General features: G+C 44.0%; 1 long non-coding RNA gene across 1 annotated transcript; it reads right to left on the bottom strand.

Annotated features, from left to right (window-relative positions):
• Positions 1-9,828: 9,828 nt before the first annotated feature.
• Positions 9,829-10,888, bottom strand: LOC140120672 (uncharacterized). The gene is made up of 3 exons (XR_011853938.1): positions 10,809-10,888; positions 10,613-10,697; positions 9,829-9,913 (listed from the first exon to the last, which is right to left on the bottom strand). It is a non-coding gene; the product is annotated as an uncharacterized lncRNA (long non-coding RNA).
• Positions 10,889-14,994: the final 4,106 nt, after the last annotated feature.

The following is a 14,994-nucleotide window of genomic DNA, read 5'->3' as shown; positions in this document are numbered from 1 at the left end:
CGATTCACTAAGATCGTGTGCCTGCAGGTGTCACTGCTGCGCCGAGGTCCACCAGAGTTCACCTTCTTCTTCCTGGTGCATGTGAGTGCTTGATCTTGCGACACAATTCGGTTTTAAAATTTTCCGAATCCGTCGGGTTGTCTGACGGCCACGCCCCCGATTTCTGTCGCGTGCAAGCCAACGCCGATGCGCCACAATCCGATCGCGTGCCCCAAAAACCCTGGGCAATTCGATGCAAAACGGAAATATTCGGGAAACCCAATGAAAGTGCAGCGTTCGGACCCTTAATAAATGAGCCGCACTGTGCAAACATCCATAGAAATTAATGGCTTTGTGTGGTATCCGTGGCAATCACTGAACCACGGACGCGAAAAACAACGACAATGTGAAAGAGCCCTCAGCCACTTCTAGATAAGAATTAGTGAAATTTCATCCACTTTGCAGGTTCTGTAAAATTCTTCATTATATTGCGTTTTGTTTTTTGTTGCCAGCATATTGCTGCTGTCCCTGCTCTATAAACGTTAATTCCTAAAAAAAATTATTTTTACCTTAATGTCTCTTATTTCAAAAATCAAGTTACCTGAGGTTCCAATATTTTGGAAAAAAAAGTTTTCAAGATCTCTGCTTGCTGACCGTGACCTATTTTCAACAGTGACCTATTTTGCAACAGTCATGACTGCAAAGATTACAATGGGTATTCAGTAGTCACCTATCTACTCCAGAAAGCCTGATGGCCAATCTGACAAGTTTCACAATGACTCTCGTGTATTCTGCCATTGCGTCACACAAGTAGGAAGATATGTTGTGTTTTCTCATTAAAAAAAAAATCTGGAGGTGACAATCATGGTGAATGATGTAGTGACACCTATGTTGGATTCCTAAAAAGGTTAGAAGAAAGAAAAACAAAGGTGCAGATTTACTGATCCTGTTTAATATTTAGGGAGAATGAGCACAGCGACACTTAGGCGTCACTTAGGCCTGTGAAACACAGATCAAAATCACTGCAAAATTATTAGCAGCATAGTGCATAGGATTTCTATCAATACCATCAATATGCAGCAACAAAAACTGGGTTTCGTTTCCACAACATGGTAATTTATACTGAATAAAGGATTCAGTCAAATCATCAATGTTAAAACCGAAACAGAACCACCCATTTTGGGGCTTATCCCAAACTAGAATCGGTAATGATAGTTGGCGTGCAGCATATTATGTACCTGCAGCATAAGTTATTTTATTCTTTTTTTTCTAATTTCCTATCCATTATACTATCATTGAAAATCACTGTGGGTTAGCTAGTAGAATGCAATTCTGTGTCACCAATTTAGACAATATAAAAATGCACAAAATTGCATACTGTGTCCCATGACCTGGCAATGACATATTTCGGGGCTCTGGGGAGGGAAAAACTTACAATACCTCTACCTGACCACCACCTAACTACAAATAACGACACAGACACATTAATTCATTGGAAAGGTGAATGGTCACAGTTCTTTATTAAACAATCTTTTAATGATCTGTAAAACAAAAAAGTTCATTAAAATGTGACAACTTACCGTATTTTCCGGACTATAAGGCGCACTTAAAAGCATTGGATTTCCGTGGAAATCCAAAGTGCGCCTTATAGTCCGGTGCGCCCTATGTATGGCGCTGGGCACAGGGCAGCGGACCATACTTACATAGGTCCCCGCTACCGGAGATCTCCAGCGGGAGATCTGCTGTCTCCGGTAGCGGGGACCTATGTAAGTATGGTCCGCTGCCCTCCTCCACCTCCCCCTCACCTTCTCCGCTCACCTTTCCCGCGTTCCCCGTCGCGTCTCGGCGTCGGGTCTCGTCGCCGCGTCCCGTCGCCGCGTCACGTCGGGTCTCCGCCACGCCCCCGGACCTCCGCCACGCCCCCGGCCGCCGGACCCCGCGCCTTATAGTCCGATGCGCCTTATATATGTAATTATTACATATATAAGGCGCATCGGACTAATGCGCCTTATAGTCCGGTGCGCCCTATAGGGCAGAAAATACGGTAATAAGTAGCAATTTTGAAACTCTGATAGCTGAGCTCTTGGCAACAACCCCGACACGGTGTCTGAGTGGGTAGCGCTTCTGCCCTGCAACACTGGGGTCCTGGGTTTGAATCCCACCCAGGTCAACATCTGCAAAGAGTTTGTATGTTCTCTCCGTGTTTGCGTGGGTTTCCTCCAGGTACACCGGTTTCCTCCCACACTCCAAAACATACTGTTAGGTTGTTTAGATTGTGAGCCCCATGGGGACAGGGACCAATTTGTCATGCTTTGTGTAATCTGTGTGCGCTATATAAATAAAGAATTATTATAACCCCAATTGGCATGATGTTAACCATAGACCACTGAATTTTTACCATTGTCTCCCTAAACCATAAATTGCACGCTCAGCGCACCAGGACCACACCCCCAGCTCCACTTAGCCGCCAACCTCCTAGCCAAGTGGCGAACGAAGATGTGGCCCTAGACCAACCTTTTAACTTGAAGACAATGAAAACCAACCATTCCACAATTTTTTCTGGCCAGAATGAAGCCCTCCCTCCCTGACAGCTACCTATATAATAGCTAACTCCAGCCCCATCTTTAAATCCCCCTATCACCTCACTACCCAAGTATTCTAAGCCCTTCTTTGCCCAGCCAGTCATGCCCGCTCTCCCCCTATCTGCACAGGCTCCACTCTCACAAGATGATTATTAAGGATGGTGCATCTGTAGATAATTGTTGTGTAAATTTACACCACTTATTAGTTGGCTGGTACGATTAAAGGGGTATTCCCACAAAGACAAGAGTCTTAATTATACTAAGGATAACAAACTAACACATTCTCTAATTTGTCTGCACAGCAGTGTGCAGATGAGACCAGCTCTACAAGCTACAGACAAGATAAAGTCTTGATCCAAAGAGAGAGGGGGGGGCATAGCAGGAATGAGGGCTGACTGTGTGTTTTATAGGTGAGATAGCAGGGCCGACTGTATGTCATTGTGTGTTATATGCATCTCATGGATCTCATTATCTCTCATCTCTGATCTGTCTCAATATGCTAATGATCCGGAGGCACACAGGCCTATGCTAGCCGAGCACCTCCTGGCTCAGTCTGATAATAAAATATGTACACCCCTTCATCAAAATTCATTATTCTGGCCGGCCATAAGCGCATTCATGAGAGATTCTACCTTGCGTAGCCAAAGGTTTCCAGTTTGGCTGTGCAAGAAATCAAACCACAATGCATTTGCGATATTTGCAGACAGCCAGATGACGTCACCAGCTATCTACAGCGCTTGCGGCCGGCCAGAAAAATTGATTTTAATGAAGGGGATGTAGATATTTTATTACCCAACGTAGCCAAGAGGCACTCGGCTGACATGGCCTGAATGCGTCTGGCTCATTAGCATATTTTTATAAACGTATTTATGCAGAGTTACGGAGCTTGTTGAAGATGGGAAAAGACTGACATTAAACCCCAAGGTAACGAGCATTGAGTTGACTGTAAAATGTTGGTAGATGTCCTTTTAGTTTATGTTTTTAACCCAAATGCTTCAAAATGATACAGGACGGAAACTAAAGTAGCGGTCCGTAAGGACCTGTGGGTGGTTTAGTGTCCCAAATCACCATGACAGATTCTACAGTGGGGGTATTCATTGCACAAAAAAGTATCACTAAGCCAGAACTGCCGTAGAAGTGTCTGGAATTAAAAGTTGCACCCAAATTGAGTGACAAACCAAAAAAAGACTGCTGTAAGTGTTCAAATTTTTTTTTTTTTGTGGCGCACCCGACGCAGAAAGAACAAGAAAAAATTCAGGTGCCAGAAAAGACACATATGACACATAGTCAATGCCCCCCAGTGCCTTGCACATAATGTAAATGAGCCTTAACTGTATAGACAGACATAAACCATGGACAAGGGTAGCGCTGTCCCAAGGAAAAAAGCTACACAAGATTCTCGTAAATCCAAATTTTATATTTTTAGTTGACATTGTCTATAAAATGGGTTGATAACAAGTGGTGAAGTCATGTTGTTGCGGCTCCGTAGCATGGCGTCAGGAGCAAGCGTGTAAGACAACAGCTGGACTTACAAAAATATTCTTACAAAAATAACAAATATTTCCTATATGTGACACACTGATTCAAAAATAAGATGTCTCAGCTTTTCTGCTTTGAAAGTTAAGCGACTTGAGAAGATTCCTAACACGCTATTTAGGGAGAAAAACGTGACGCGACATCTCCACTCCTAGTTTTAACAGCTGAATGGAAGAAACGAAGCAAAAATTCCAACCTTTCATAATCAGAGGAGCTATTAGTGAGCAAATATGCCGAGATGTGTTTACACATTCCTGTACTAGTGCCCTTCCCCGTCTGCCAAGTCTTTATTCACCCTCTTGTCTGTCTCTCTTCCTCCCTACTACAGCTCCTACTCTATTTTTGTCTTACCTTCTCGCCTCAGAATGAGTGAATTCACCACAAGGTAACCTATGGTCTCCTTATGAAGTCATGCTCACCTGATTCCTGGGTAAACATCAACGCTCGCTCATTCCAACATGAATCATTATAAAATATTGATAAACATATTAAATGTCTGACTGTGGAAATGACCTATAGGCACCATTTGAAAGGTTGTATTTGGACCACGATATATCGGTTTGTCCAGTGTCAGACTGGGGTTCCTTAAGCCAACCATAGAAAATTAACCTGTGGGCCTACCCTTTATGATCCCCCAAGAAATAGGCTCTAGAAGCCTCCAATGTGGGTTGTTTTCTGCTGGACCTCTAGGGTTCAGTATTGGATTGAACGAGGGCCCACCGGAGGATCCCCTGGTACTCTGGTGGTCCAGTCCGACCCTGGGTTCACTATCTCATAATCTCACATGAGATTAGCCTTCATTATTGAGCTCTCATATATAATGATTGGGCCCCAAGGCCTCATACAGAGCCATGAGTATTCAGGGAGGGGCAACAAATGTTGTGGAGTTTGTGCTCCAAAAAAATGGAGCCTTTCCCTGGCTTTAGTATTAACGAAATATTCATTCATTCGCAGTATAATTCACAGTTCCAGCAGAGTTTATGGCATTTTTACAAACACATCTACACAGAGTAAAAAAATAGGGGGTCAATTTATAATCCTGCAGATTATAAGTGCAAAATGTAACCTTCACAATGTAAAGACCAAGGCTCAGATTCCCTTTTCACAGCAAAAAATGGCTAAACGTTCTGACAGAAGGCAACTTTTTGGCTGCTTTCTGCCGTTGGAATTGATGATGAATTTATGTGTTTTTAATTTCCAATTTGCAATATGCCTAAAAATGCAGTGCAAATGTATTGTGTGAACCCAGACTTAAAGTTTTAGGCCATGCCCCTCCCACACAAACTATGGCCACTTTGTTAATCTTTCTCTGTGAAATTTGTGACTTTATGATATAAGCTGAATAAAGGGAATGTGTTGGCATGTTTTGACCATACAAAGCTGCAGGCAGTGTTAGGTATTGGCCTTTAGGAGATGTGCAACTTTACCTTTTTGTATTTTTATATTTATATTCCAGGATTGTAGCTGGATTAAGAGTACTTTGGTCCAATGGTTAATGATATGTCTGCACAGCACAATCCCCCTGCTGTAGCAGCTTCTGTTGTGATACTGCAGCAGTGAATCAGTAGGAGGCAACAGAAAAGTGAAGATATCTCAGACACCAGTGCACTTGAGTGCTCTAAGTCCAGCTAAAATCCTGGAACATAACAACATTTTTCTGCTGTTACTAACAGCACACTTGGGGGGCACTGTGGCATTTATGATCAGGCATAGAATTGCACCAGGTGTGGTCAGAAATGCTCCGTGTCTAACCACTCCACCACTGGTTGAGCACCCCCTTAATATCCCTCCACCAGGTACAGAGCTTCAGTGCTGATAAGTCCCCCATGATGTTACGGTTACACAAATCTCCAGGGCCAAACCATTGCGTTTTGAAACAACAGCTGTGGAGACAAAATGGAACGTTATTGCATCGTGTTAACATTGCGATTTGTAAACGCAAATGTTAACACAATGTAATTAGACAAATCCGCTCTCAACAATGTAAACGTAATGTGTGAACACAGCCAGACTGTAGCTATGACAGATTCTCTTAAAAATATATGTGGTCTTACATCCTTACTGCACAGTACTGTGGAGAATATCACCCGAACATACTTTGTGATGGAGCTTGATACTGTATCGTTCCAACATTAAACTGGCCTCTATGAAATACTTCGGTTTGGCTCAACATATACGGGTCTATAACGCAACCAAGCTAAAGACGGGATTCACAGTCAGATGTAGCCCATTCTGGACCGTGATGCAAAAGTTAAACTCCACCCCCCACTGCAGGCAAATAGCAATGGGAATCGCAGCAGACTATCTGCTGCGGACATTCCACTATATTCCTTCAGGGGGGAGATCCAAAAATGTATATGCTGCAGGATATAAGGGGATGAGATGTGGTAATATCTTATCAATTTTCGGCTAATGTACAGAATTCTGTAGAATATCTGCAGGGCATTTTTCAGTGTAGACATTCCCGAAGGCTTTGCGTACACCCCTGTGTCAGAATATAGTCCGAAAACAAGTGATCAAAAACATATCATGAAGAAGAAATGTGAAATGTGGGAACAATCTGTATCTTCATCTGGACATACTTTTATTAAAAAAACATTCGGAACTGATCCCACTCTGGATGGCTGTAAAAAAATCGGAATATGGTAGAAACAGACAAAGAACATTTTGGTTTCAGCAATGTAGAATATTTTATGTCATCTGACTGGCCGCTAGCTGACAACCTAATTTATAAGGCGGTGGTTGTATCCATAGAAAACAAGTCTGCCGAATGATTCAGATGAATTGGTCATTTGCGGACAAAAGTCACTAATTATGGCTAATTCTTGCCTCCTTTCTTCAGTCTCTTTTGGCTGCTATGTAACTCATCGGCCTCGGGGCTCGTGCACACAATGGGGTTTTGCAGACGTGTGTCAGCTGTATTTTTTTACAGCTAGCACAAGCCCCCATTCACTTTATATGGATTTATGCACATGGCTGTGGATTCCACTGCCCGTGCCACAAAAGACAGGGCATGTCCTGCTCGTAATGCTGGTCCTTGCTGTCCATTAGAATTGACATTGGAGAGTGTTTGGCTCACACAAGGGGGCAATCGGTGGTCCAAGGGACCAATTTTTGCATCCTGTATACATGATCAAAAATTCATGCACCCTCTGTGCCTTACCACTGTTAAAATAAAGTAAAGAATGGAGGTTTAACAAATCAATAAAAAATTAAAAAAATGTTTGTCATCCTTTATGTTCCTTTTAGGGTACATTCACACGCGGTATGCCCGCCGTGCGGGCATACCGCCGTGTGCTGGAGGTGAGGAGGAGGTGGCCCCTCCTCCCTCCATAGAGAATAGCGGCGCACGGCCGCACATCCGCCGAAAGATAGAGCTTGCTCTATCTTTTTGCGGTGTGCGGCCCGGATTCCCGCCGTGCCGCTATTGCCGTCTATGGGGACGTACATGCGGCCGCAAATTTGCGGCCGCATGTACGTCCCCGCAGACGGCCATGTGAATGTGCCCTTAGGCAGGGATCCGTTATCCATGCGTATTTTGGATGGAAAAAGTGACAGTGGCTTTAGTACTTTTTCTCAGTTTGAAAAAATAACTCATGGATAACGGATTTCTGCCTAACTGACCATAACGGATGACATATAATGTACCGCCGATACATTTACTGATAAGTTCAAAACTCCATTCCTTACCTCCGTTACAAAAAAGTAAAGAGTGGAGGTTTAATGTATCAGTTAAAAATCCCATTGACATGTAAATGTAAATTTGTCATCCGTTATGTTCCATTTAGGCAGGTATCTGTTATCCATGTGTTTTATTCAAATGGAGGAAAAGTACTGCAGCCACCGTCATTTTTTCCATCAAAAATCTGCATGGTTAACGGATCCTTGCCTAAATTGTACATAACGGGTGACATATTTACATTGATGTCAACTGGATTTTTAATTGATACATTAAACCTCAGTTCTTTATTTTTTTTTAACAGAGGTAAGAAACGGAGGTTTGAACGGAAGTGTAAACTTTGCTGTAATGGCTAAGGGTCAGTTCCCATCGGGGTTTTGTTTTCCACTTTGCAGTTTCGTAAATACTGTAATTTAAACAGATGTCTAATACATCAATCGCAAAGTGTCAGGTTATTTTAAAGGATACCTTGCTTTCTGTTAGTGTAGGTTAATTTCCGTTTTTCAGTATATTAAAGCCACTTTTCCTCAAATCAACTCCCCTCAAATAGCAGAAGGTCTAACACGCAATGTAAAAACGGTTACTAACGCACTCCATTGCAAGTCCATTGAAACACAAAAAAAACAGATCTGTATTACTTTTCTGTTTTTCATTGTAAACTGCAAAACAGAAACCAAAATGCTGATGTGATCTGGCCTCTAGCCGCACTAAAGGGTGTCTTAAAGGGGCCGCACACCTTCCGATGCTGTCAGCCAAACCCACAGCAATTCCCTCCAACTACTCCAGACTAATTCATACTTCAAAAACATTAAATATTGGACTAGATAAAACTCAGCATGCCAGACCAATTACATCTCCTTCCTATTACATCATCTGTTGCGCTGATTTGGGAGTCAACCACTGTTGGGCAGTTCTTCCAAAATCATCAGACTTTATTATGTGTATGAGGGCCTATAGATTGTCTTCCTTACCTCCTGTCGTATTGGAGGCTCACACATCGATTTCTTCTTCCCTCTATACTTTACACAGCAGATTGGATTCTGTCATTTAGTTGTTTTTTGATCAATTTATTTATAACATATTATAGGGATAATTTGGTCTTCAATACAGGTCATCAGTATGCAGCTCTATGGTAGTATGAAATACTCACATATATACTAGTCATCCTGCGGAACTGCAGGTTAACTCCTATTCATTTCAATATGGGCTTACGCTCCAGTGTTCGGGTACCAGTTGTCACGGGTGCTTCCGCGCTCAATGTCATAAATCGCGGGTGCACCCGTGCTCCGCTGCCTGCCAGTCCCCGTCCCCCTGCCCTCACTTACCTCTCCTGGCTCCTGTCTGTGCTCTGGCTCCCGACGTGTAGGCCGCACGCTCCATCCCTGCAGTCGCACGCTCCCGCCACTAGGGGGCGCGCGCACGGACTTAAGCCTTAAAGGGCCAGCATCCTCCTGATTGGCCCCTGCTAATATGGCTTGCCCTTATAATCCGGCACCGCCCTTCACTCCCCGCCGGATCTTCTCCCAGGATCTCCTATGGTTTCCATGGCAGGCTTCCCTAAGCCATTACTGTGGAAGAGAAAGCCCATTAGCGTTTCCAGACGCTTTCGTGTGTTCCTGTGTCTCTCCAGCGTTCCCATATGCTCCTATCAAACCCTCTTGAGAAGAGTTCATGAGTTTTGAGAACTTCCTGGGGGGACGAGAAACCCCTTTAATATACTGTATATGCATTTTACCACTGGGCCAGTCTGCTAATCTCTAAGAGTGCAGGGTCTGAACATCCTCCAATCTTCTAATACAAAGGGTGGCATTTATTACTAATTTTATCCTTGAATGGAAACTGTGGTGTGCCCTTTTTGCGGCACAAATTGCGCCAAAAAATTACATGGAAAAATAGAAGCACCAGAAAACTGTCGGATTCATAAGTGGCGCTAAAAATATGCCCTCAAAATAGATAAGTATGTATCCAATAAATATTTCAACTAGAAAGACTGTGTAGAAGAAATATAGTGGACTCACTATAATTAATCAGGAAGAATACAAAATAGTGGTTAAAATATAGCTTTTACTGGAATCGTTTAAAAGTGAACATACAGTAATCTATCTTCAAAGAAGTTACTTGGACGCACGGTGCCCATCTGAGAAGAAAACACAGAAAGCGAAGCAAGTGTGAGCCTGGTGGTCTCCTTACGGTTCAGAGCTAGTGATGCAATTTTACATATAGCAAAAAAATATATAAAGGAAGCTCACCTCTGTGGGCTGCACATCTTGGAAAGCGAAAAACAGTTCCGGGTATACACTCAGATATTAAGTTGTTCCTCAGTGGAGGGAACCAAGAGGGTCAGTGGAATGTATATGTGCACCCTAGGTCAGAGTGTAGAAAAAGAAGGAGGAAGGAACAAGGTGTTGTGACTCCAGGCATAGGAGATATAGGTCAAAAAATAGCTATAGCTCTCCCTGTTAATGCCCTAGGTAGAGATCTAGAACACCCTGTAAACCTAACCTCGGGGTTGTGGCCCTAATTGACCACGAGCCCCGACCGGAACCTTACCCTAGATAACTGGCCCTGTAAATGGACCTAGTCTTAGAGATAACGTCCCAGTCAATAAAGCGTCTCTAAGGACGAGTAATACAAAGTGTGTCATAAGGGTAATTGCGTAACCAAATCCCGACAGGGCCTGTTTCACCCTTTAGGGCTCATCAGGGGATAATGCGGTCCGCGTGTGGAAAAAACCCTAATAGAGAAAAAACCACAGGGTATAATTTGATACCTCAAGTGACATATAAAAGGTCTCTAATGTGTCTATAGACATAGAGTGTAAGTAATGTGCTCTTACCTTGCACTGCTTAGATAAATGGTGCTGGGGTAATGCTGGCTCCCTTACTCACTAGGCATAGTGTGTACATATAACCGTGACCATCCTAGTGAGGAAGAGGTGATAAAGAAAGTGAATCTGCAGCAAAAACAATTATCAGGGAGATGTGGGCATATGGGTACAAATGTGTACTGACCCCACTAGATGAAAGTCTTACCTGAGGGAGATAGCTGAGACAGTGGACAGGTGCTGCGGGGGTGCCTGTGCGCAAAGCCCCGTACGCAGCGGATGACCAGTGGGCACTAACTGATCTGGCGTGCGGCTTGCAATTTATGCGCTTCACATGTGGTGTTGGTACCACCCCCTAACACTCGGCGTCTGCTCGACCGCCACCCTCATTGGTGGAGCGGTGCGGCCGGTAGCGGGCGCGCGGTGTGCGCATGCGCCAGAAAAGAGCGGAGAGGGCAGGGAAACGGCGCCCTTCCGCAGTGGCCCGCCCAGAGGACCGAGCGCGCATGTCAAAAGACATTGCTCACGAGGTCTCCCGGGCGAGCCGGCGGCGCATGCGCAGAGACGTTCCCTGAGGTCAAAACGGGGAGGGCAGACAATGCCCACACCGGACAAATAGTGGACGTCTCTGGGGACTAAGTACCTGGTAAGTAAAGTGTGTAAGGATGTGATGTGATGCGCTTAGAGACCCATAAATGCATATGGGAATACAGAAAGAACGAGCATGTTTATAAGATTGCAATTAATCCCATGTGCCTATATAGAAAGAAGGGATTTGGAAAAGGGGCCAAGATACCCACATGAGGTATCACAGCCGGTGAGGAATCGGATGGTAAGTATGCAAAAAATGATAATAGGAGAAGAAAACCATATATAGCGTCTAGTATAGGTGCTATTGGGTCATAGGAAGCAGGCAAAGCTCTGCTGTTCATTAAGTCCTAACGGGGACTCTGTCTTAAGTCTGAAGATCCATTGAGACTCTTTTTGTCTCAAAGTCCGGTCCCAGTCTCCTCCTCTATCCGGGGGTTTAACAAGGTCAATACCCACAAATGTAAGTCCTTTGGTGCTCCCTCTGTGTTTTTCTTGTATGTGCCTGGCGAGGGGTTTGTCTCGGTTGTGCCTAATGTCCCCTAGGTGTTCTCCTATTCTCCGCCGAAATTCGCGGTATGTCTTGCCTACGTATTGGAGACCACACTCACAAGTGGCCAGGTAGATGACCCCTTTTGTTTTACAGTTGATGTAGTAAAGAATGCTATAGTTTTTGTTGGTGACGGAGCAGTGGAAAGTTTTACAGCTCTGTACTACCTTGCATGCAATACATCCACTGCACCGAAAACAGCCCTTAATGTCGGGACGTAACCAAGTCCTAGTGGGTTCAGGTCTAGTAAAATGGCTGTGGACAAGTCTGTCTCTTAGGTTGCGTCCTTTTCTGAATGTGATTGTGGGGTAATCATGTAGGACCGGGGAGATATCTGGATCCATTTTGAGTATATGCCAAAATTTGGATAAAATTTTACGAACTTGTTGTGATCCCTCATCAAAAGTGCCTATCAGTCTAATAACCGATGTAGAGGGTGAGTTGGTGCGTGGGGTGAGTAGGTCCGTCCAGTTGGTTCTTAGTGCTCTCTGGTAGGCTGATTTAAGAGTTTCCTCTGGGTACCCCCGGGCTAGAAATCGTAGTTTGAGGTCCTTTGCTTGGAGTTTAAACTCATCCAGGGAGGAACAGTTACGGCGGATTCTAAGGTACTGTCCGTAAGGTATACCTCTTTTCAATGCCGGAGGATGGTAGGATTCCCAACGTAGGAGGGAATTGGTCGAGGTGGGTTTTCTGTATAAAGTCGTGTCTATCTCTCCGTTGTGTCTTTTTTTGATCTTGATATCTAAGAATGGTATACTGGAGTCATGTATCTCATATGTAAATCTAAGCCCTAAGGAATTGACATTGAGGTCATTTAGGAGGGTCTTAAATTGGCAGACTGATCCTTCCCAGGTGATAAAGATATCGTCAATATAGCGAGCCCATAGGCTCGCCATATCAATGTGTCGGGGGGCAGGACCTTCACAGAAGACAAGGCAGTGTTCCCACCAGCCCAGGAACAAGTTGGCATAGGTGGGGGCGCATGAGCTCCCCATAGCCGTGCCCCTGAGCTGGTGGTACACAGTCCCGTCGAATAAAAAATAGTTATGTGTGAGCGAGAATTCTAATAATTGGATGACCAAGTTGTTATGTGCATTGCACTGGTTGCCTCGAGTGCTCAAATAAAATTGAACAGCTTGTAGTCCTAAGTGATGGGGAATAGAGGAATACAGTGACTCAACGTCAATACTCGCTAGGTAGGTGTCAGGTCCTATGGAGAGTCCGTCTAGTCTTTTCAGGAGATCCGTGGTATCTCTAGTATAAGAAGGGAGAGCCGTGACAAACGGGGCAAGGATTTTATCGATGTAGATGCCTATATTCTGACAAAGTGACCCGACACCTGACACAATTGGTCTACCCTTCAGGGGGGTTAGACCTTTATGGATTTTTGGGAGTCCGTAGAAGGTCGCTGTTCTGGGATGTTTGGGCAGAAGAAAATCAAATTCTTCTTTACTGATGAGGTCATTTGAAAGGGCGGTTTGAAGAATAGTCTTAAGTTCTGATAGGAAAGAATTGGTAGGATTATTGGGTAGAATGGCATAGTTTTCAGTGTCCTTCAGTAGATTCAAACACATTTGGCGGTATTGTTCTGTTTGTATGATCACTATATTTCCTCCTTTGTCGGAGGATTTAATAGTTATAGTATTGTCCCTTTCCAGAGTCATCAGGGCTTGTATTTCCTCCCTTGTACAGTTCGGTTGTCTAATCCCCGTGGTTAGTTGCTCAAGTTCCTTGAACACTAGTTTGGAAAAAACATCTATACTCGAGATGTCACCTATTGGTGGAATGTTCGTGCTCTTAAGTTTAAGGTCAGTAAAGGGGCCTTTGCCTGAGGTGGCTGCTGGTAAACTGGCTAGACTTTCAAGTAGTCGTATGTCGCCAAGGAGGTCTTGTGGGACACCTAAATTGTGACAGTCTTTTCTTTCTTTAATCTTAAAGAATTTATGCCATCTCAGTTTACGTAGGAAAAGGTGAATGTCCTTATGCCAGTTAAAATCATCGAATCTACTTGTGGGTACAAAGGATAACCCTTTACTGAGGATTAATACTTCTACGTTGTTTAGGACCCGATTGGATAGATTTATAATCAGGTTGTCTAGTTTCTTCCCCTGCGGTTCCGGTTCCGCAGTGGGTACAGAGGGCCTGCTGTTAAAAAAGCCGATGAAGAGGAAGAGGAGACAGAGGGGGGCTGTGAAGGAGCGTATGTGGGAGTGGTGTTGGGAGCGAAGGTGGGAAGGGTTCCCATGTGACCACCCCTGCTGTTGTTTGCTGACGTGTTGCATGTCGTGTTATCTCCCGAGAAAGTATCTCTTTGAATGTAGTTGGAGTTGCCTCTTCCCCTGCCTCTACGGCGATTGCCTCTGCCCCTACTTCTACCGCTCTGATTGTTTGTGGAGCCGTCAGTGTCAGTGTCTGTGTCGGTACTAAAGTCTGTCTCGTTGGGAATCAATTTAGTGTTAATGTTGGAGTATGCTTTATTGTCCCTGAAGTCACACAGATCTCTGTTGAACTGTTTGTGTTTCCTTTCTTTAAGATGAAATTGAAAACGTTCGAGGTTGGATTGTAGTTGTTTTTCTAAAATCTGAAACTCAGGGTCTGTGGAAAATTTGTCAACTATCTCTATATGCTCCTGTAATTTAATTGTTAAGGCGTCTAATCTCGTTTTCTCCTCTTGTAGGAGGAATCGCATAAGTCGAATGGAACAAACCGTGACCTCCTTCTCCCACTTAGTGCAGAACCCAGGTCCCTGGTATCTGGTCGCTGGTGTGAGGGGTATTCTCAGGCCTCGTGGTACAATATTATGTTTGATGTAATTTTCGAGTGCCTGAACCTCCCACCAGGAACTAATCTGATCTCTGTAGACTTGATGTAATTCCTTAAATGCTCCTTTGATAGTAGGTGTGTATTTTTTTAGGGAAAGCACCTTATCCGAAAAAACCTCACTGGCTTCTGATAGCCACTGTGATGTATCGATTCCCGTTTTGAGGAAACCGGCCATCCCTATCTGGACAAATATACAAAAGTATGTATCCAATAAATATTTCAACTAGAAAGACTGTGTAGAAGAAATATAGTGGACTCACTATAATTAATCAGGAAGAATACAAAATAGTGGTTAAAATATAGCTTTTACTGGAATCGTTTAAAAGTGAACATACAGTAATCTATCTTCAAAGAAGTTACTTGGACGCACGGTGCCCATCTGAGAAGAAAACACAGAAAGCGAAGCAAGTGTGAGCCTGGTGGTCTCCTTACG

The sequence above is a fragment of the Engystomops pustulosus genome, chromosome 3, assembly GCF_040894005.1.
Source record: "Engystomops pustulosus chromosome 3, aEngPut4.maternal, whole genome shotgun sequence".
Classification (NCBI taxonomy): domain Eukaryota; kingdom Metazoa; phylum Chordata; class Amphibia; order Anura; family Leptodactylidae; genus Engystomops; species Engystomops pustulosus.
This window is presented reverse-complemented; position numbering and strand designations above follow the sequence as displayed.